General features: G+C 46.3%; 1 pseudogene; it reads right to left on the bottom strand.

The window, feature by feature from the left end:
• Window positions 1-269: 269 nt before the first annotated feature.
• Window positions 270-15,111, bottom strand: LOC126487811 (phosphate carrier protein, mitochondrial-like; annotated as a pseudogene).
• Between the last annotated feature and the right edge of the window lie 6,876 nt (window positions 15,112-21,987).

Consider the following 21,987-nt stretch of genomic DNA (forward strand, 5'->3'; position numbering starts at 1 on the left):
CTATTCAAGTAATATTATCTCCCTTCTCAGGCCTCCAATAGGGTTGAAGTCATAGTTACCTTCCTCTTATGATCTAGCCAAGCCATTTCTTTCTTTTTGTTTTTTCTTGAGTGGATGGGTTTATTTAGCAGTAAGTTTGAAACTCTTGCTACAGTAATTATATCAGGAACAGACAATTTCTTACATTGTCAAATATATAAAAGTTCCTTTGCACTTTTTTTAACACTGATCATCAAGCAGATTCAGTCCATGTTACTCTGATGTACCATCTACTCAGTTAACCCAAGCTTCTTCTTCAGAGAATCTGGCATCTCAGGTGGAGGAGGGCGAGGGAACCTGAAGGAGACCTGCACAGAGTCATAGATGAACCACTGCAGTACAGTCAGAGTGCCAATCATGTTGATTTGGGCGAAGAGGCCCTTCCTCACATCTCTGAAGCCCAGTCTCAGCAGGACCTGGGAAGCAGTGCCCCCTTCTCTTTATTCAGTACAGAGACCACAGAATCAGCAGGGTGAGAAACAATTGCACAGAAGACTCCATCTATGTAACCTGCCACAAATGTCACAACCAGCTGCCCTGCCTTTGTACATTCACTTCGGGGCTTAGGAACCACAAATTTGTACAATGCTTCAACAGTATGGGATCTGTCTCATCCACAGAGGAGCCTCACCTTTGCAGAATGCATTTAAGCCTTCTTCTTTATACATTTGGGAAACAGCTTCCCTCAATGAGTTGGCACAGCCAGGCTGGGTTTGGATCCAAACTTTAGCAGCTTCCATAGGAGCCAGGGCAATGTCAGCATAGAATTCAGCACTGGCAGAAGCAGCAAAATACAGTGATGTGGGCCACAGATAGGTGTTTTCCTCACCAAGCATCTTGCTATACAAGGCTTTGAAAACTTCATAAAAGCTGAGCTTGCAGAGCCCTTGCATGGATAGCCAATAAAAGTTGGGGCCCATCCTTTAGCCAAACAACGAACACCGTCTTCTCTCAGGGTAACGGAGAAACCATTAAATACTCCCTAGTCCTTCTGAGGGTCCACCTGCATGCCGCATTTTACTAAATCCAGGGGAACAACAGCAGTGTGTGTCAGCCCACAACTTAAGACCCCACCAAAGCCACACAGTGTGTAATACTTCATGGAGCCAAATTCACAACTGGATTCTTTCACGGTGGTAGCAGCCAGGTGGCGGGAATGCCGGGGCGGGCCCAGGGGGCTGCGGGGAACCGAGAGGTCATCGTGCACCAGCTGCAGGTGTGGTGCATCGAAGGGGTTTGCCTGGGGTCAGGTGCCCCACGGACGAGAGCATCCTCCTAAGATGGTGAACACTCAACAGCTGGCTCAGCAAGGCTTCCCAAGGAATGTGTCCCCCCCCCCCCCCACCGCTGGAAGATCTGTGCCCTTCAATCTAGCCAAGCCATTTCCAATACAAGACTTAGACTTCTTAGGACAGAATAATTATTGAAACATTTAGCATATGTTTCTTGCTAAATATTGTTTATACTGGTTGTAGTTCTAATTTTTATACTTGATATCTTTTCTTATTGTATATAGTTTCGTTTTGGGTTTAGAACTCTTATTTAGACAAAAGGGGGAGGTGATGAGGAAACTCTTTCAGCCAATGACATTTGAGAGGCTGGACCAGGTTGGGCGTGACTTTTGGGTACCAAAAAGCCCATGGGAACACCCACTTGGCCTTTTCAACTCTCCACACCTGGATGTTGAACTCTGTTCCTGTTTCCTTGTTGTGAACCGTGAGTTTCCCTTTCAATAAAGAAAACCTTAGTATACCCTATTTGCTACTAGTATGGGATTTTTTGATTCACATTCCCCCCATCTTAGGTTCTCCACTTCACAAAAACACCATGGAGACATCTCTGACCTCTTAACAACTGGAAGTTAGCCAGTGAAGAAGTGTTTGGAGAGGATACTGTGACTGTTTGCAGCCCCACCCGAGTCTTTCCTCTGGAAAGCTGCCTTTAGCCTAGGGTGGTCAATCTTGCTTATGAGCAGTCCCTCCTCCTCATCCAGAACGCACTGGCCAATGACAATGCAGAATGCTAGTCCTCTGTCTCCGCCCATCACCCACTATGTGGTACTGCTCTCTCATGGCTCAGACAAAAGCCAGGCTCATCCTTTCAGAGGTAAATAATTCCTGGGCCCCAAATTATTCATCAGCTCTCTGACATCTAAATTTGACCAGACCACCTGTGATTTGGCTTGCAAATCTACTTGTACCACTATTCCCAAAGCATACCTCCAAAGCATGTATCCTAAGATGCCTATCATAGGAAAGTCCCTTCATAAGGGGATGTGGAGCAAGAGAGAGACAGCTTGGTTAACTAGAAAGTCTCTGTTCAAAGCTGCTTAATGAGAGACCTGCAGGCAGAGCTATGAGGACCACTAACCTTACAAAACACAGTGTCTTGTTTCCCCAAAGCAGGGTCTTGACTTTCCTGGGCATTTTGAGGGCACCTCAAGGCAATATATTTTTTGTGTGACTTAAAACAAATGCTTCTTCCCTTCCCTTGTGGATTACAGGAAGCATGCTGCAACTGCCCTCTTTGACTTTGGTTCTAAACAGCATCAATTTCCCAGCATTCCCTAGTCTTGCAGCACAACCCTTTTGCTTTCCATGTGGTGTTCATCTTAGTGCTGATAATGGCATAGCTTCTAAGTGCAACTCGGCTTATGGTATAATCTGGTCTAACAAAACAGATCCACATGGGAGTCTCAGGCTTCTGAAAAATAATATTGATGTTATTAAAGCACATCAACCGAGATCTTTGTGTGGTTAGACCCGACCCCCTCCTCTCTTCCACTCTTCCTGAACCCCTTCCTTCTTATTATTACTACTTGTTATTATTATTTTGTTTTTGAGACAGGGCCTCTCTATGTAGTCCTGGCTGTCTTGGAGTTGCTATGTAGACCGATCTGGCCTGGAAATCACCGAGATTCTCTTGCTTCTGCCTCCTAAGTGCTGGAATTACGAGGTGCACCACTCCACCTGACCCTGGTCTTTATTTCTGGTAGCTTTCAGTGGATGCCAAGTAACATTTGTAGTACAACCTCATTTGTAGACTAGACAGGAGGGTTTTATATAGACTCACAGGTAATAGCAGACCTGGTGTTTGTTTCTTGGAGCCTATGTCCTTCACTACTACATCAAGAGAGCAGGGAGACAGACGTGTAAGTGACTAGGAGATGGGCGGGTAACACATGCATTGATAGGACACTGGGGACACTCACAGAAACCTGAAGATCACCTGACTTTACTGCAGGCCAAAGTTTGTAATGTCATCTTGCTTTCACATTTCTGTGGGATGGGTGGTAGTGGCCCATCATAGGGCCGTTGCCCTGTGATGTCAGGCACAAAGTGCTTCACAACCAACCTGTCAGGAAACACCTAACAGTTAGGAACCATCATTAATGTAACCTCAGGGACAATTGTCCTTGTGTAGAAAGGCAACACACTGTGAAGGACTTGCTGCATCATACAGGCAGTTGGCCCTGGTCCAGGCCAGGGGGGGAACAAGGGCCTTCCTTCTTCCTGTTTGCTATCAGCCATTATTGTGTGGCAGCTCCTGTGTCTTTAAGGCAGAGCTTAAATGATTGTGTTCTGGTCCTGCAGCTTCTAAAAACTGTGTGGGCATGCTGCAGCTGGCTCCCATTAAAGAAGATAATGGCTTCTAACGGTGGTGGCATCATACTCAAAGCTCAAATGTAGCAGTGCCCCCTCCCTGTGCCATTGCTGGGAAAATGAAGGGGAACAGCAACCCATTATGAGGGTAATCCATCAGTGTAGACTACGCAGCAGTTCAGCCCCATGCTCTTTTCCTTCAATGGAGTGTTCTCCATTACCTGCAGCCTTACTGTGACTCCTCCTTGTCATTGCCCTGGGCAGACCAGATCTCCCTGGGGCAAGCTGTAATTGCCCTAAATTTAATCCTTTTTGACAGTAAGGCATTGCCAGTCCCCACCTTGAGCATAGATCCCCATGTTCTGTCACCCACGGGCAATGACCAAGAACACAAAAGACACTACTGCTGCTCTGCACTGTGACTAAGTCCTGAGAACGTCACCAGTGCCCCAGGGAAGCTTTCCAAAGAGGTGTCAAGGTTGGCTGTAAGGGAGGACTTTACTTTTCATTTTTACGTCAAGGCTGGGTAAAGGACTTTGCTTTTGGTTTTTAATTGTGAGTGATTCTGTGGCATTTGTGTTTCTGTAGGATTAGAAATGGGGTGACCTTGGTTCTGGAGCCTCACGTATAAGTTATGGTGCTCAAAGAAAGCACTTTCTTAGATATACTATATATATGTGTGTGTGTGTGTGTGTGTGTATACTCTTTTATCCAGAACAACACTACATGAAAAAATGTACTATAGTGACAGACACATCCTCTGTAGGTCCATGGCTCGCCCCAGGTGCCCTGTGTGACTTGGGACAGAACTTTCAATTTTAACTGATTCGAATTATTTTTAAACATAACATTTGAGTATCCTCATGTGACTCATGGCTGTTAACTTGTACAGCATAGTTCTGAGCTGAGAACTTCATGCCTCAGACCCTGGAGAGACTATAGTCAGTGTGTGGATGACTAAAGGAGCCTGGAGTCAGCAAGTTAAATATAAAATATTGGCCAGCCAGCAAGTTGTTTCCCCTACTTGGCTGCTCCATGGGGGTTGTCCACAAAAATAATAGTGTAATGAGTAAAATCTGTCTTCCTTTCTACTTACCCAGCAGAAAGAATTAGCTATTGTAGTTCACAGACTACTAATGAGCAAGGCTACACACTGCAAACCTCTGTACTGGTAATGTGATCGCCTTCAGGGAAGGCAGAATTCTCATCCGGACTGTCTTTCCCTCACATGAGCATGGTGCTCTGTTCCCCTGCACTCATGCTTTTGTTCCTACCCACCATCTGCTGCTACATCTTCCAGCCACCGTCTCTCAGCTCCCCTCTCACCCTGGTCTATGATTCCATCCCACTCCTGATGCTGTTGAGTTTTGAGTGGGCATGGTGGTGATAATATAGCATGGATGGACCCTTAGTCCCCTTAGGTGTGGGTGAAGACAGTTCTTTATTTTCTTTAAATCCATTCGTCACACTGGCGGGAAGTTTGGTTTTAGATGTCTTGGCACCCAACCCAGGAGTAGACTTCCATATGCCATGACTGCCCATGTCCACTGAGGTCCCGCTATTCCCAGGGTGCACTGGGAGTTGGGTGAGACTTCTGGAGCTGAAGGACCTGGCCTTACAGGGTGACCCCCGCAGTGAGCATCAGGTCACTGAAACCATATCACCTGAGAAAACATTCAATGAGCAACACCCAAGGTTTTAGTGATTAGGGGACACGTGGTTGGTGCTGCTGCCCGGAACAGTGCAGATGGACCTCCATCTTTCCAGGGCATCCTGCTGGCCAGTGCTGTCTAGGCCACACCCTGTGGCAATGTTTTACGTAATCCGTTCATTTACATTTCAGGAGGCACAAGAGCTAAGTAGTCACATTACTCTCATTTCAGACAGGAGCAGACAAGCACAGGAAGTTCCACCTGGTTACCCAGCAGCCATTTAGGTTTCCGGTTCAGGTGTCTGCCGGTTGAGCGTAGTGCCCCACTTTGAGAAGGTGCACACTTCTGCAACTGCGCGCAGAACACCCTGTGAGAACGCTGCGATTCGAGCCCGAAGGTAGGATCTAGTGACTGGAGGAATGGCTGCTTATCTGTAAGTACTGGGCTGTGGAGGGGAGCAGGAATCCCTGCTTTGTTGGCACCAAGTCTCGGTACCAGAGAGATGTGGGAATCTCTGGAGATAAACCCGGGGCTTTGACAATGGCGTGACTGTTCTCTCTCCTGAGAATAGAGCTGGCTTTGCAGCAAGTGGGAACGTGATCCTGACCAGGTTCAGGTCGTGTCTGCCACTACAGTGGGGACCCTGAGAGCCCGAGTCCCAGCAACCTCTGCTTTCACCCTAAGCCTCTCCAGCAGCCTTAGGTGCCCAGTGTTCTTGATTACCCCTGGGGAGGGTGCTCAACTGGGGAGAGGCACTAGGGTGCGGAGGGAAAGAAGCTTGTTTTGCCCTGTGATTTTGGAAACCAAGGGGATCGACAAAGAACCCACTTCTTCTGAGATCAGGGACACGTTTGTTCATGGAAATCACAAGCTGGTCTAACTAGAAATCACACAGAGAAAGCAAAAGAGAACAAAAGATTAAAGATTTTTTCCCATTGATTGCTGTCCCTGCATTTACACTTGGTGTGCTGCTCACATTGGCTTGTTCAAGGAATATTTCTAAAGGTTTAATATTGGTAATGTGCCACAAAGCTATGCAAACAGGATTTTGCCTCAGTGTGGACTTTTGAAAGGGCAAATGCAAGTGAGGATATATTTGCTGGAAAATCAAGAATCTGTGATTTTAATGAGCAACATGCTTAATGTTTGCACAGTGGCCTTCAATTTGCAGAGTGTTTTTCCACAGACTATTTTATTCTGGCCTGATAGGTGGGCAGGCTGGTGAGGGCAGAGCAGACTCAGGATCTGGGACCTGGAGAAAGTGCGTCACTTTTCTTAGTGTCTGTTTCCTGGGACATTAGAGGGCTTCAGGGCTGCAGGCCTGCCAACAAATGCAGATCAAGTCATCTGCAGGAGGCAGGACAGGACAAGGAACAAGAAGCCATCTGGGATCTGTGACAAAAGTTTAGGGCTAGCTCAGACCTGACCAGAAGGAAATCTGAGCTTGGAAGCAGATTGCTCCTGGTCAAGTCTCTCAGTGAGATCATGGTCCAGCTGACTTTGACATGTCCTCAAAGAGTCTGCAACTGGGGTTGGACTGTGTCTGAATTTCTGTCTGCAAAGACTGACATAAGTGGACATTGCTTGAATAACTACATTTCTGGTCATTTATTTCATAGCAGTGGAGGCTTGAGGAAGAGCCTCTCTCACCAGCTGCCCACAGGGACATGAAGATTCAACTACTCAAGGGTCACATGAAATCAAACAGGAGGCAGCCAGACCACACATAGGAACATGCCACAGGAACATAGTAGGACCTATGCAGAAATGTGTACGGTTTGTATCTTTGTTCCAGTCGGATATGACTAGTAAGTTACGTTGTGAAAAGCAGGATCTAGTGTTGAATCCACCAACATGAACTCCTCACTGGATGACAGCGAGATGGCCAGGTACCTACTCAGAGCACTTGAACCTAGAGAAGCCATGTATGGATCTATAGTTGTAAAGTCTCCATCATCCTTCAGAGCTAAAACTCACACAACATCCTCCTAGGACATGAGCAGGCCATGGACAGAGGTCTACAGTCTAGTAGAAGAATGCTCAGAGACTGCAAACAACACCCAGTTTGTGGCTGTCTACAATAACTTCATTAGCTCTGTAGAACCAGTTGGCAAAACTTCCTACCCTGGCATCTCACCAGGGAAGCTAAAAACCAGCTGAGCTTGCACAGAAAATCATTTAAGCTCTCTTGGGTAAATACCAGGGCAAGGACTGGTGCACAGTCCTTGCTGTATCAACTATCAACAGACTGTCAGTCTGGTGGCTGCTCTTGCTGGCCACACAGGAAGCCAAGTCTAACTGGTTTCCCAGAGCAATCCACATGACTATAAATGGGAGTCTTTAGACTCTCAATACAATACAATGCCTTGCCAAAACTTCAGAGAATGATATCAGACTACCTAGGGTGGGTACCAGGCAATATGTTGGTTTTTAAAATCCTGTGGGTCTAGGGAATAGCCAAGACTGTGACCCATTGAAATAAAGGTCCTTGGTACATTGTCACCTCTAGCATGTAAGCTTGAGGTTATTGATAGATCCCTGGACACTCATAAATTTTAATATGCTAAGATGTATGCATGGACACTCATTGAAAGGATAGCAATAAGTTTACATGTTCGCATCTATCTCTTACAGTTATAAACACGTATTTTATGTCTCTTCCAAGTCACAGGCACTATGTTAGACACAGAGCTGAACCTGCACCAATAGAGGACTCAGTGAATGTTGGCATCCCTAGTGCTAAAGCTCATTGGCGATCAGTGGGTTAATCCATCTGTCTTCTCCCTTTGGAGTAGGTTCTGGGCATGGATACTTTCTAGTAGGGCCTTGGTGGGCTTTTATCACTGAAGCATGGCTCTGTTTTCTCTCTATTGCTCATTTTCTGTCGCAGCTCTTATGACTCCAGACTAGAACTCAGGACACAGGTGTGCATAGACACTGGGGAATCTGTAGGATACACACACGCGTGTGCGTGCGCGCACACACACACACACACAAATAACTTGAGTGATATAGATCCCTCCCATGGAGTCTCTGCACTGATTTTGCTTCACACCAGTCTTCACAACACCCTCAAAGTGTAGGTCCAAACGTCACCCCCCGAGTGGTCCCCTGTAAGGCTGGAAACCAGGCAGTAGACTAAACAGCAGTTCCGGTTCCGGGAAAGACCCCAAAGCTATCTCCTGTCCAGATGTTTTGCAGCTGTATCCACGCTACTGTGGTACAGAAGATGCAGATTCCATATTCTCGTTTCCATTGGTGGTTATGTTAGAGTGTTGGATAGCAGAGGTGGCTTTGGAGATTACCATTACACCCAGTGATGCACAGCTTCGCAGATTTCCTTAATGGCCTCCTTCTTCCTGTGAGTTGTGGTCCTTCTGGATGCAGGTTAACATGAAGTGGCCTCTGGCTTCCTGAAAGATCAAGAAGGGCTGGAGGACACAGCCCTCAGTCAGAACCCTCCATCTTTCCCCTCTGGAAACTTCTCCAAGTGTATTTTTTTTCTTTGCAAACCTTCCAAGAGAAAAGCCGGTATGTTCCTGGAGTGTTCCCTGATCTTACATGGTGTGTCTTCTCCCCTGCCTTTCCCTCCTCTGCTGTGCTCCCATTCTTAGGGTGCTGCAGTACTCCAGTTCTGCTTCCTCTCTGGCCTAAGTAAAAAACCCCTGCAGTGTGCAGAAGGGTTCATTTGCTCCAGGCCATTGTATTCTTCTTGTGGTCTTCTGGGGTAACTCATCCTCATCACCTCCATTCTATGAAAGAGGAAACATCATGTCTAGGTGCTCCACGTTCTCGGTGCCTCCTTCCATTCTGTCATAAGCCTTGGAAAGCCCGATGAAGAGGAGGAGAGACTCAGGTTGCGGTGTCCACATATGACTGTCTTGGCAGGAAAACCGTGAGTGCAGAAATGTCCAGGCGGAGAAGAAAGAGTGTGTAGAGAAAGAAGGAGGGCTCGCCCCACATATGTTGCTTACAAAAGTTAGGGAACAGGAGCCAGAGACGGCTCAGCAGTTAACAGCTCATAGTGCAGCTGGGTGGTGGTGGTGCACATCTTTAATCCCAGCACTCTGAGAGGCAGAGACAGGTGGATCTCTGTGAGTTTGAGGCCTGCCTGATCTACAGAGCAAGTTCCAGGACAGCTAGGGCTACACAGAGAAACCCTGTCTCAACAACAACAACAACAACAACAAAACCATATAGTGCACTTGCAGAGGACTGGAGTTTGGTTGCCAGCACCTACATTGGGTGGGTCACAATCGCCTGTAATCACAGCTCCATGGCATCTGATGCCCTCTTCTGGACTCCTATATACATGCACACACACTCTACATAAGCATACTTTTTAATAAAAACAGTAAAAATAAGTCAAGAAACACTAGTTTTAAGCAGAGGAAAAATTTTTTTATCATTGTGTGTGTAGGTAGCTCATGTGCATGCTCGTGTGCTGGTGCACGTGGGAGGATGTGCATGTGTGCACATGAGTATTGAGGTCAGAGGTCTGTGTTTGTTATCATTTCCTACCTGATCATCTGAGTCTGCCACTGTACTCGGAGCTCACCAGCTGGCTAAACTGCCTGGCAGGAAGCTCTGGGGATCCTGTCTCTGCCCCTTGCTCTAGGATTATAGATACGCACGACCCTGTCCAGCTTTAACTTGGGTTCTGAAATCAGATCCTCATACTTGTGCAATAGGTTCTGAATCCACTGAGCAAAATAAAGGTAGTTTTATAATTAGATTCAGCATTGGGTTATTCTATCAAGTTGATATAAACTTTCCAAGCACTTACTCTCAATTCTTGTGGAATATCATCCTGCTCAGACAGTACATAATCGCCAACTACAGTTTTATATGCATCTCAAATCTATTAAAGGGATTGATTGCCCCTGGGTGGTGTCTTCCTAAATGTCTGGTTTATGTTGGTGGTAATTTATTTTTTGGTAGGGAATTTATTCCATTATCTAGAGTTCTCTCTGGCTGGGCATGGCAGCTCCTTCCAGCAGTCCAGTACTGAGGCAAGAAGAGTGAGTTAAAGACCAACCATGGCTACATAGTTTAAGGCCAAAGGCTTCATGACTAGAATATGTTTCAAAACTCCAATAACAGCTAAATAGTAGTTATCATAAATGATTAAATGTTTTCCAATTGGACACAAAGTCAGGGGCTAGTCTAATCTTCATAAAACATCTGATAATACATAATGGGTTATGATATCTGTTGATAGGATGGAAAGAAGAAACTCTGGGTTTGGGAGGTGGCTCAGTGGCTAACATTCTTGTCAAACAAATGTGAGGACCAAGTTTAGATTCCCAAACACACATACAGCAGTATGTGGCAGTGACCATCTCTATTTGAGTTGCTCCCATGGTGAGATGGGGGTGGAGAAAGAAGTGTCTGAAGCTCATGGGCCAGGTCTGGGATATACAGTGGATGAGAACAAGGTGGAAGGCGAGGGTGATGTGACACCCAAGGTTATCTTCTGACCACCACATTCACACTGTGACTCATGCGCTCACACATGAAAAATGCACATGTAAGCACATGCAAATGCATATATACAATTGCTTTTGTCTTTTAAAAAGTTTTTCAACTTCTTTCAGTGTTTAAGCATTGCCTGTGTATGTATGTGTGTGTATGAATGAGCATTGCTTGTGTGTATGTATAAGCATTACCTACATGTATGTATGTGTTTATATGAGCATTGCCTGCGTGTATGTATGTGCACTGCCTGTGTGTATGTGTGTGTGTGTATGAGCATTGCCTGTGTGTATGTACGTACACCACATGCATGCCTGGTGCCTTTAGAGTCCAGAAGAAGGGGTCAGATTCCCTGGGACTGGAACTACAGGAAGCTGCTAGGCACCATGTAGGTTCTGGAAATCAAACCCAGGTTTTCTGGAAGAGCAGCAAATGTTCTTTACCCCTGAGTCATCACTGCATCTCTGTTGGTTTTGCTATTGCTACTGTCATCTTATGTCTAAGTAGAAACTCTGCTTAGTGGGAAGATGGCAGAAGTACACACCCCTGTGAGACGCTGCCATTTGCAGCATCTTCAGATGAACCGTGGACTTTGTTGCTCAGTATTCTGAGAAGAACGTTATATCCTCAAACAATAAAGTGAGGGAGACCCCTAAGACCAGGGGGAGATTCCTCAGCAGAAACTTGTTCAGAGAATTCTACAAGGCTCTGCAGATGTTCTGAGAGCAGTGGCACCTCTGGGAGTCCATTTTTGCTGAACCAAATTCAGAAAGTGTAGGGATAAGTCCCACCCCTTAGGGGGCGTGTTCACCTCAGGCTAAAGTTTGCCTATAAATTTGGCGAGCGTGCTCCCAGTGCTTGCTTCTGCTTTCCTGGTCTTCGCGGGAACGGTGGTTCTGTAAGTCTATTCCTCCATTAAAGCTGTCTATATTTTGACAATCTGTCTGCATTTGCTTACAAGAAAGATAAGTCCATCGCCGAAGAAGAAACAGCCCTGCTACCCCTTCATGGCTCTCCCAGCTCGGTAGCCATGGCAGCAAGGGCACCAGCTCCACTCTGTGGGAAACCCTCACTTAGGAATTGGAAGAAGGGTCAGTGTGAGCAGGACTCTTCAGAATTCTTGACTCAACTTAAGATGAAAGGAAGGATAGAGAAATCATTTATTAATCCAAATTGTGACCCTATTCTGACAGAGCCAAATGACTGCTTTAGTGTGTTTTCCCTCTTGCTGACATAAGGGATTGGGTGAACAGAATGATGGTTTGGGGGCAATGCTTTAGATTCACAAATTGTTCCCTTCTGTTAATATCTTACAGGACCATAAGCTAGTTAGGAAAACTAAGGGCTGGAGAGACAGCTCAGGTAGTAAAATTCTTGCTGTGGAAATATGGGTATCTGAGTTCAGATCCCCGAACCCACATAAGAAGCAAAGACAGGAGGACTCCTGGGCTCACTCACCAGCCAGTCTAGCCAATCAGTGAGCTCCAGGTTCAGCGAGAGACCTATTCCCCATATTAAAGATGAAAAAAGACAGCCAACATCTGATCTACACATGCACACGCACACACACACACACACACACACACACACACACACACAGGAGAGACGAGAATCACACCACTCCATCCTGTGAGGCTGTGCACTGGTCAGATCATAGCTTCTATCTGCCCTCTCATTAGGAAGAAGAAAGGCTTTAGGAAGCTGATTGCTTCTAAGGTTGGAACAGAGGAAGCACACAGTGAGCATGAAGTATCTGCGGTGCCAAAAAGTGAAGAAGCGATTTAAGAAGAAAAGATGGAGGCACATCGAAAGGGCACTGGGACCACCTGAATGTGTTACCAAACCTGAAGCAGTTTGAGTATCAAGACAGATGGCCAGATTGGCTGCAATCAGAACAGGCGAAAATCCATGAGACCACACTGATACACTTACAACTGAATAAACAAGAGCAAATTGACAAGAATTCCAACCAAAAACGTGGCAGAAATGAAGAAAGCAAGTCACCATCAGGACAGCACTGTGATGCTGACCTCAGGCCAGAGGCAGAAGCCAGGTCTCCAAGCCTCTCACCCAGTGTTGGCAAGTTTATACTGAAGAACGTGGCAACTCCTTCCTTTGCCTAGTGATCTGAGGTTAACTCTAGTGAGGGTTCATTGGTTAAACCCAGGCTGAGGGACATTAACAAGTAACCAATCAGACATGTGCAAAAATGTCTTCGTCATTAAGACACGGAAAGAATGAGGCCTGACACCCATGATAGGAAACTGAGGAACCAAGACAGCAGGATTCTGGGCCAGAAGACAACTAGTGGTAGGAGGTAGGGTACAAATAAAACCCACAGTTTACATAGGTTATGCCAGAGTGTGTCTGTGTGTGTGTGTGTGTGTGTGTAACTCACACAAAGGTGGCTCTACTTTCACTTCTGAATTTATCTGTATGTGTGTACCTTGTTTGTATAAGAATCTACAGACACTAAAAAAGTGCCAGATTCTGTTACAAGCAGTTGTGAGCTTCCCAAGTAAATGCTAGGCTCTGAACAATAGTCCTCTGAAAGAGCAGCAGGGGTCCTAACTGAACCATCATCTCTCCAGCCCTATGAATGCGTATCTTATAGAACATGAGTCAATATTGATATCTCTGACTCCAAGCCAGCCCCGGAGAGTTCATCCCAGACTTCCTCCTTTCCCCGTTGGTGACTTCTTTCTCCAGCCTTCAGAATGGGTCAGAAGTGCATTTTTCTTGTTCCTCTCTGGTATCCAAATTATTATTGAAGCCTCAGCTGCCCTCTGTGGAATCACACCTTGATGAACTTGAGTGCGGTGTTCATGTGCAGCCTTTATAAGTCTTTAGCCTTATAGTGCCCAAACAGAGCACCTTCCCAAAGTGTTTGCCAGTTTCCAAGGGACACAGTAGATAGGACCAAATGGTAGGTTTATGCTTCCCTTTTTAGCAAGCTGCCAAAGCATCCTCCAAAGTAGTTACAGCAATTTTCCATCGAACCAGCAGTGTTCCAGCTGTTCCCCAGTTCATCAGCTCCTGAGACTGATGGCTTTGTGAATGAACTACTTAGCATCCTTTCCTTGGCTCCCTCGCTATGAAACAGAGGTAATGAGAGTGCTCACTTGTTGAGTTGTGTGAAGTTGGAATGAGATTAGATTGAATAAAACATAGAATACTGGGCTAAATTTGAATTTCATGTTAACAAAATTTCATTGTAAACACACTTCACACAATAGTTGGGACAAGCTTATACTATAAGTCTTGTTTTCTAAAATTTTAATTTAGAAAGTAAAAAATGCAGGCTGCTCATGCTGTTTGAATCTCAGAGGGTTGAGTGGTACTTTCCAGTATGCAGATGTCCTCGGTGATGTGAGGTGTTTTTATAGAAGAACTTTCGTTTCTCTGATGATCTAGGGTTACTGTTTTCAGGCCTCAGTTTCATTCCAAGATCACAATTCATTTGAATACCCATGAAAAAGAAGTAGAAAAGCTTCAAAGGTTTTGTGGTGACTAATGACTATATATCTCAATAAGGCACTGCTTTAATGAAAGTTCATGTAGAAACTGAATGTGTGTGTTCATATCCATCTGATCTCTGTGTATATCGATCTCAATTTTACAAATGAAAACTGAGATCCTATCATCTGACATATGATACACATGACACACACATACAGACACACAGACACACACACAGCCAGGTGCAATGCCACACCCAAACAAAGTCCATTACTGCTCTGTACCCCTTCCTGACTTGGGATGCAGTGCGCCCTGTCAGCTGGCCATCCCTTAGGTAGACCTAAGGAACCTGTGTTTCATTGGGAGTTTCCCGAGAACTGCCCTTTCACAATGGCTGCCTTCCTTGGAGTTTCCTACTTAAGAGTGGGATCGTGACCCTTTTGGATAAAATACGCACAAGGACAAGTCTGAACTAAAGAAAAATACAAGTCAGGAGTCTTCTGGAATGCTGGCAAGAGCTTAACTAATTGAAGATCTGTAATTATATCTCCTCTTGGGTCCTTCTCAGAGGTCAGGTGACCACATCTTCCACTGTGCTTACCTGTCCCAGTGCTGGAAACTTCCCTTGCATTCACCTTAGCTTTCGTGGTCCTTACAGTCACACTGGTGGACCCTCCACAGCTCTGCCCAGCCAGCACGCTGTAGGACCCTCCACAGCTCTGCCCAGCGAGCACACTGTAGGACCCTGCACAGCTCTGCCCAGCCAGCATGCTGTAGGACCCTCCACGGCTCTGCCCAGCCAGCATGCTGTGGGACCCTCCACGGCTCTGGCTCTGCCCAGCGAGCCCACTGCAGGACCCTGCACAGCTCTGCCCAGCCAGCATGCTGTAGGATTCCTCCGTGACTCTGCACCAACACGCCCCTCCCCCGTTACTTTGTTTCTGGAATACAGCATGTGTTTCCCATAACTGAGGTTTTGACATTTGTGCTTTGCTAGACAGTATTAGTTTGCTAGGGAGGCTGTAACAAATGCCAGACTAGGAGGCTTAAACAGCAGATTTCTTTCAGAAGTTCAAGATCAAGATATATCCTATAGGCAAGGTCTTTTTCCTCAGAGGGCCCCGGGAAGAGTCTGTGCCAGGCTTGCAAAGGCTGTCCTCGTGCATTTCCTTCCCAGCTCGTCTGCCTGTACCCCCGTGTCTCTGTACCTCACTTCCACTGCTTACAAGGGTGCCAGTCATCCTTATAAGATCAGACTGGAGTCCACTGCAATGGGTTAATCTTTAGCATAGTTGGCACTAGCTAGGTCCTAAATTCTATGCCCTTATCTCAGAACGCAGCAGCCTCTGTGGACTGAGTGTTTGGATGTTATGTGCGAGTTTAGAAGGGGGCACAGTTCGACTCGGGCCACAGCACCTGTACTGTTGGCTGGCATGGCTCACTGGCTGATAATATTAAAGAGCACACAATTGGATGCAGGTGTCTGAACCGACATGCTAGTTAGTGTAGCAAGCTGAAGAACAGATGTCCAGACAGCAGTCTGGGGACAGAAAGGGGGAAGATGGGCCAGGGTAATAATCTGAGCTGGGGTCTCCAAACTTCCTGGGGAGGTTCTGGAGTTAATGAAGCACTGAGTTCTCATTGCAGGTGATAAATCTTACTAATAGCATTTCAAATGCATTGCTCTACATTTAAATATTTTAATATTAATTTATTCTAATGCCACCTCAAGTGGATAATGAACACCATCATCCACTGAATTAAAAAGAAAAATCATAGGCAAGTCCTCATGAATTCTCTGCTCCAGGAGTGAATCCAGGCAAGAGAGAAAACCAGCCTACCCACACTTGTTTCTCCTTTAAGTTGGTGACAAATGGCCCCAGGAATGCAGCAGTATAAACGAATCCTAACAGGTTAGTATTGTGAGGAAGGCAGCCGCTCAGACTGCAGGTTCTTTGGGAGTCTGAACTTGAGCCACCAATATAGCATAATCACGATGCCTATTACCAAATGTTTAACAAGCATATGGTATAGTCCAATACTATACACAGATTATTTCATTTACTGCTTCTAATAGTCCCAGGAGCTGGTGGTTACAATTCCCATTTAACAACCAGGAAGATTGCGGCCCCAATAACACAGGATTTAACTATTGCAAGTAAGGGTCTTTCTGTTTGAGAACCGTGCTCCTAACTATGACTTCTCACTGCTTGGTTTGCACCATCAAGAGAGCAAACCATTCCTGTAGCAGAGATGGCAGCAGAGAGCCTGTCGCAGGGAGCCTGCAGAAACCTGCTGTGACAGCTAGGCCACGGCAGAGCCTGCAGCAGAGAGCTCGCATGCTGCAGATCCTGCTGCTCCCGCAGTGGGAAGCGAAGCATGTGGCTGGACCTTCCAAAAGATGAACAGTGACAGACCAGGGAAGGCCAGTCAAAGGCTAGGTCTGTCCAGAGAGTTCACTTAAGTACGAGGACTTAGAGCACAGGACATTCTCATCCCAAGACTGCTTTGGAGGACCGTAGCTATAGCTCAGGGAGTGGGGAGAGACTTGCCAAGCCGGCATGAGGTCCTAGGTTCAATTCCCATCACTGCCACACGGAACACAAGGAGGCCTCTTCAGAGCTACAGCGCACAGCCAACGCCTGTGTTGATACTGACATTGGGGGTGGTAATCAATTCCTTGAAGTCCATGGAGAGTATGACTTTCCCCAACCTGAGTGGGCTGCCTCCCAGGTCCAGATGCCCTTTTTATACACACTCTGATTTTTCCTGTAAAGTGAACAAGAAAATGGATTGGCCAGGCATGTTAATGCTCACCTATAATCCAAGTAGTCAGGAGTAGGCAGGAAAAATACCACACATTCAAGACCAGCTCAGTGTACATACACAGCATGTTTCGGAGTCTCTGGGACTACATAGTGAGTCTCTATCTAAAAAAAAAAAGCATTTTATTTATAATTTGTGGATACATAACTAAACAAAAAACAAGTGAGTAGAAGTAATAACCTTTTTCCAGTAGAGGGCACTCCAGAAGAGGCGTCTCAGCTTCTGGGCGGGATTGGTGGCCAGGTAGGAAGAGAACCTGTTGAACCTGTGCAACTTTGTGACCTCTCTGCGGCTATCCCTAGTGAGAACCAGAGCCCCCGGTGCCTTTGCCCACAAGTGGGGTTCCACGGTATGCTCATGGCCACCGGCCACAGCTGCTTGTCAGCCTGATGAGCCCTAGGGAAAATCTCTCTGGTCTAGTGGCTGAGCCAGCCTGAAGATGCCGCGCAGGATTTTATTCTATGTAAATAATCCTTACCTCATAGCTATAATTCATTAAAATAAACTTCCCAAGAAAACAGTTGGAGCCAGAGTGGTACAAAGGTCACCTGGACAGAAACTGTGCTACCTCAGCGGGTGATCTGCCTGCACATGTGGCTTTTGACTTAGCCCTCTAGTTTGCTTTCCGACTTTGAGGGTAGATTGGAGGGAATTCTCTGCAATATGTTTCTGTCTGATTATGTTTATGATATACTTTTGTGATTCTTTTTTTTTAAAATATTTTTATGGCTTATTTAACTTTATTTTATATGCATTGGTGTGAAGGTATCAGATCCCCTGGAACTGGATCTTCTGACAGTTATGAGCTGCCACGTGGGTGCCGGGAACCGAACCCGGGTCCTCTGGAAGAGCAGTCAGTGCCCTTAACCACTGAGCCATCTCTCCAGCCCTATGATATACTTTTGATAAAGACTTGAAAGCACTAGAGCCGTCTTAGCTTGTTCTCTGTTGCTGTGACCATGACCAAAGGCAGCTGGCAGGGATGGGGTGGGGTGTCAGGTTTACAGGTCCAACAGGGGAAGCCGAGGCAGGAGCTAAAGCCATGGAGGAGTGCAGCTTACTGACTTGCTCTCCAAGGCTTGTTCAACCTGCTTTCTTATACAGCCCAGGACACGCAGCTCAGACGTGGCACCCACAGTGGGCTGGTCTATACCACACAATTCGCTAGTTGAGAACATGCCCAGCAGGCTTCCCTACAGGCCAGTTTGATGGCTGCATTTTCTCAGCTGAGCTTCATCTTCCCAGAAAACTCTAGTTTGTGTCAAGTTGGGAAAAACAAAAACAAAACTAAACCTAACCAGTACTGTACCCAGACTGCATCTAGGAGGCAAAAGCTGGGGAACACAAAAGCACAATTTTGAGAACAATCAGGATGACACATAGAGACTCCATCAAAAAGAGCAAGGGGAAAAATAACAGTAAAACCATCAGAAATGAAGTAAAACGGGAAGAGCATTGCTAAGAGGTGCCCCTGAGGTTGTGGGCTGCAGTCTGAACAAGTAGGCACCCAAAGGATGGAGTTCAGGGATCAACATCAGAGATGGCGTGGGTTCAAAGAGGACAGCACAGGAAGTGTGGCACAGCCTGCCGCACGTCTCCTCGGGATGGAGAGGAGTGTGCAGAACTCAGGTTCAGAAGGCGCGGGGAATCCACTTGCACTTTTTGCCACTTTTGCCGTTTTTGTTGAAATGGTTGTTTTAATAGTAAGAGGAGAAAATGAAAAGACTTCATAGCATGATGTCACCTAGCCCGAGCCTGGGGCATTTTGCTAAGGCAGCAGGGTCAAGTTTTAAAGTGAGCCCTTTAGATCTGAACTGAAGACTCGAAGCTGTTTTCAAAACACAGAAGAAATTCAGTCACTGTTTCTGGCCTTCCCGGTATCCTTAACTTTCTCTGACTCTGTCAGTCACAAAATTAAGGAAGTCTTCAAAATAAGTGGGCAAAAGTCTAAAACTTGGCAACTGAGGTGTTCCGTCGGTAAAATAGAAAAACAGAGGCAAGGTGCTGTGTGGATGGATGCTCCACAGTGTGTCATCTGCCACACTTGATGGCCGTGCCTCAGCTCAGCCAGGGGAGGTGACAAAGAAGCCCCTGGGGTTAGACAAATGGGTGGCCAGAGACAGACCCTCGGGTGTGCTGTCTCTACTTTGTTGTTTCTGATTTAGTGTTAGCTTTGTGGGTGATACTAGGAACCGATTCTCTGTAGTCTCAACCTCAGTTCTGCGAGACGGTCTCTGAGTATTTCCATTGCAAGGACTAGCATCGGTAGCTGTGATTTCGGATATTTTCAAAATCAAAGTCTCAGCCTTTATGCCCTTCAACACCACTTTTCCTAAGCATCTTTTGCGGGGTGGCGGTTGGAATTGCGTGGCATCACCCACAGTACCCTCCGTGTTTTTTTAATTCATTTGCTGAATGTTCACTCATATTTCATTCATTGCCATTGTACATCATTTACTTAATGTGTGTGTGTCCGTGCACACACGTGTGTGTATGTCTATGCATGTGAAAGGGAAAGAATAATCTATCATTCTTCAGAGCCTTGGTTCTTTGTTTTTTTAAGGATATAGTTACTTTATTTTATCTTATTTAGGTTTCTGAAGACAGGGTTTCTCTGTAGTTTTTGAGCCTGTCCTGGAACTCGCTCTGTAGACCAGGCTGACCGCAAGCTCACAGAGAATCTGGTGTCTCTGCATCCTGAGATTAAAGGTGTGCACCACTACCACCCAGTTTATTTTTATTTACATGTTTGGGAGTGGGTGCTGTGGAGGTCAGACCCCCTGGAGCTGGAGATGCAGGTGGTTGTGTTTGAACCACCTGATGTGGAAGAGGATCTGGGACCTAAACTCCGGTCTGCCGCAGAACAGCTAATGCTCTTAACCATTGAACCAGCTTTCAAGGCTCTCACTAGGCTGGGCTGGCTGGGAGTGAGTCCTGGCATCTGCTCACTTCTGCTTCTCTTAGCACAGGGATTACAAGCTTGTGTCGCTGGACCTACTTTTCTCCTTGGAGTCCGAGGATCAAAGCTTGGCAGACAGGGCACGGCCCCACACCCCGTTGTTTGGACTCTGAGAGTCTGAGTCAGTCTGCTTCTGGGACTCTGCTCTCTTACCTCCATGTCTCTGCTGGGCTGCTCGTATTCCTGAATGCTTTCCCTTCCTCTGGGCTGTGGTCACCCAGCAGTGCGCTAGTGAAAGTATAACCACAGGCTCTCCCAAAGGGAAAGCCTTCATTTTCAGCTTTTCTATGAAGCTATCAGGCTAGACAATGATGTGGAGCTGGGAAGAAATGTGCACTATAGCTTCTGGTTATCCTTGGCTCCGCCGCTCCTTTAAAAGTCCTTAGTTGAACCTGAGATGGTGGTGCACGCCTTGAATCCCAGAGCTCAGAAGGCAGAGGCAGGCAGATCCCTGTGAGTTCAAGGACAGCCTTGTCTACAGAGTAAGTTCCAGGAAATCCAGGGTTGAAAAATGTCTTTAATTGCAACTTTCTCTGGCCCTAAGATGTGACACCATTTTCATTTCTCTGTCGCTGTGTTTTGTAGCCCTAACTTAGGTCTTTCTGTGTCTTAAACTGCTCTCCATGGGATCATGAGCTTTTCTTTGTAGTTTTTGGCTTCTAAGCTATGAGAAGCCTTGTCTGGCACATAGCTGTCACCTGATATGTGTTTACTGCATGAGTAAGTGTAGTCCTCCCTTGCCAAGATGACGTAACTTTCAGTCCTCAGTTAGATGTCATTGTCTCCTGTTCTTAGAAGTAAGCCTTCTTCAAACAACCCCTCAGAACACGTCATCAAGACATGTTACAAACTGAGCCCCTGACTGGCCGCTTGAGTGTGGCTGAGGGGAAATGGGTGCAGAGCTGGTTTGTCTAGCTCTTTCTTGGGAGCCCAGACCCACAAACTGGCAGTGGAGATCAACAGCACTAGCTGCTCAGTCTTCTAACCTCGTGTTTTTCCTCTTCTTAGACCACGCCATCGTCTGGGCAGATGACGGCCTTGCAATCAACTCTACGCTTTAAAAAATAAAATAAAATAAACTTCAAGTTGACACAGCTTAAAAGTCTCCCGTGCCCCTCATGCCCCTCAGCCTATGCCTTCCTGCGACCAGGTGTGCTCTCATGAAGCCTGCGACTTCCTCAGCCATATCAGCATCAACAAGATAGATTTCCATGGAACTACAACACTATACTTTCATATTTTGCAAATAGTGTAAATCAAGGAAGCAAGTGGCATCAGAGTTGAGGCACAGCCAGCAAGATGACCAAACTGATAACCTGAGCTCGAACCACAGAGCCCATGGTGGGAGGAGAGAGCCAAGTCCCACGGCAGATTCTGATCTTCGCCTGTGTGTTGTGGCATGTGCAAATCTTTCCCAGTAAATATATGGATAAATGTCATTTTGAAAATTTAAAGTTAAGCTGGATTAACTAGCGACCGCACCTACCCCAGGAATGAATTCTCTAGTCTATGTGGCTGTCCCAGGGGCATTCCACTCGTGACACTTCATTGTGGTCGTCACAGGGTACAGAACAGACGCCAGGACTAATGGTGGTGACTGTAGCAGAGAGGCACACTGATGACTTGTGGCTTTTTACTCAAGGCTAGTTACCTTTTCTGATTCTTGATTTCTTATTTATATCCTTGCTTCAAACCAGAACCCATGGAGCTGATTTTCCGTCTACAGTGGAAGAGAGTTTTCAGTACAGGAGCCCAACCCAGGACAAACCATAGCTCTAGGAAATACATTGCTGGATCCTCTGATACCCCAGGAGAACTTGTGGGAGTCCGACTTTTCTTCACATACACCCCAGGGTCAGTGTGAAAGTCGCCTCCCACCCCACAGCCTGACTTTGGTCCATCATATTGTAAACTCACTTGGTGTATTTAGAAAAAAGACAGCACAACTTCCTGGTCCACTCCATTCTGAGTCAAC

Source organism: Alexandromys fortis, unplaced genomic scaffold (assembly GCF_014885135.2).
Source record: "Alexandromys fortis isolate MF-2015 unplaced genomic scaffold, M_Fortis_MF-2015_v1.1 scaffold_182, whole genome shotgun sequence".
In the NCBI taxonomy this organism is placed as follows: domain Eukaryota; kingdom Metazoa; phylum Chordata; class Mammalia; order Rodentia; family Cricetidae; genus Alexandromys; species Alexandromys fortis.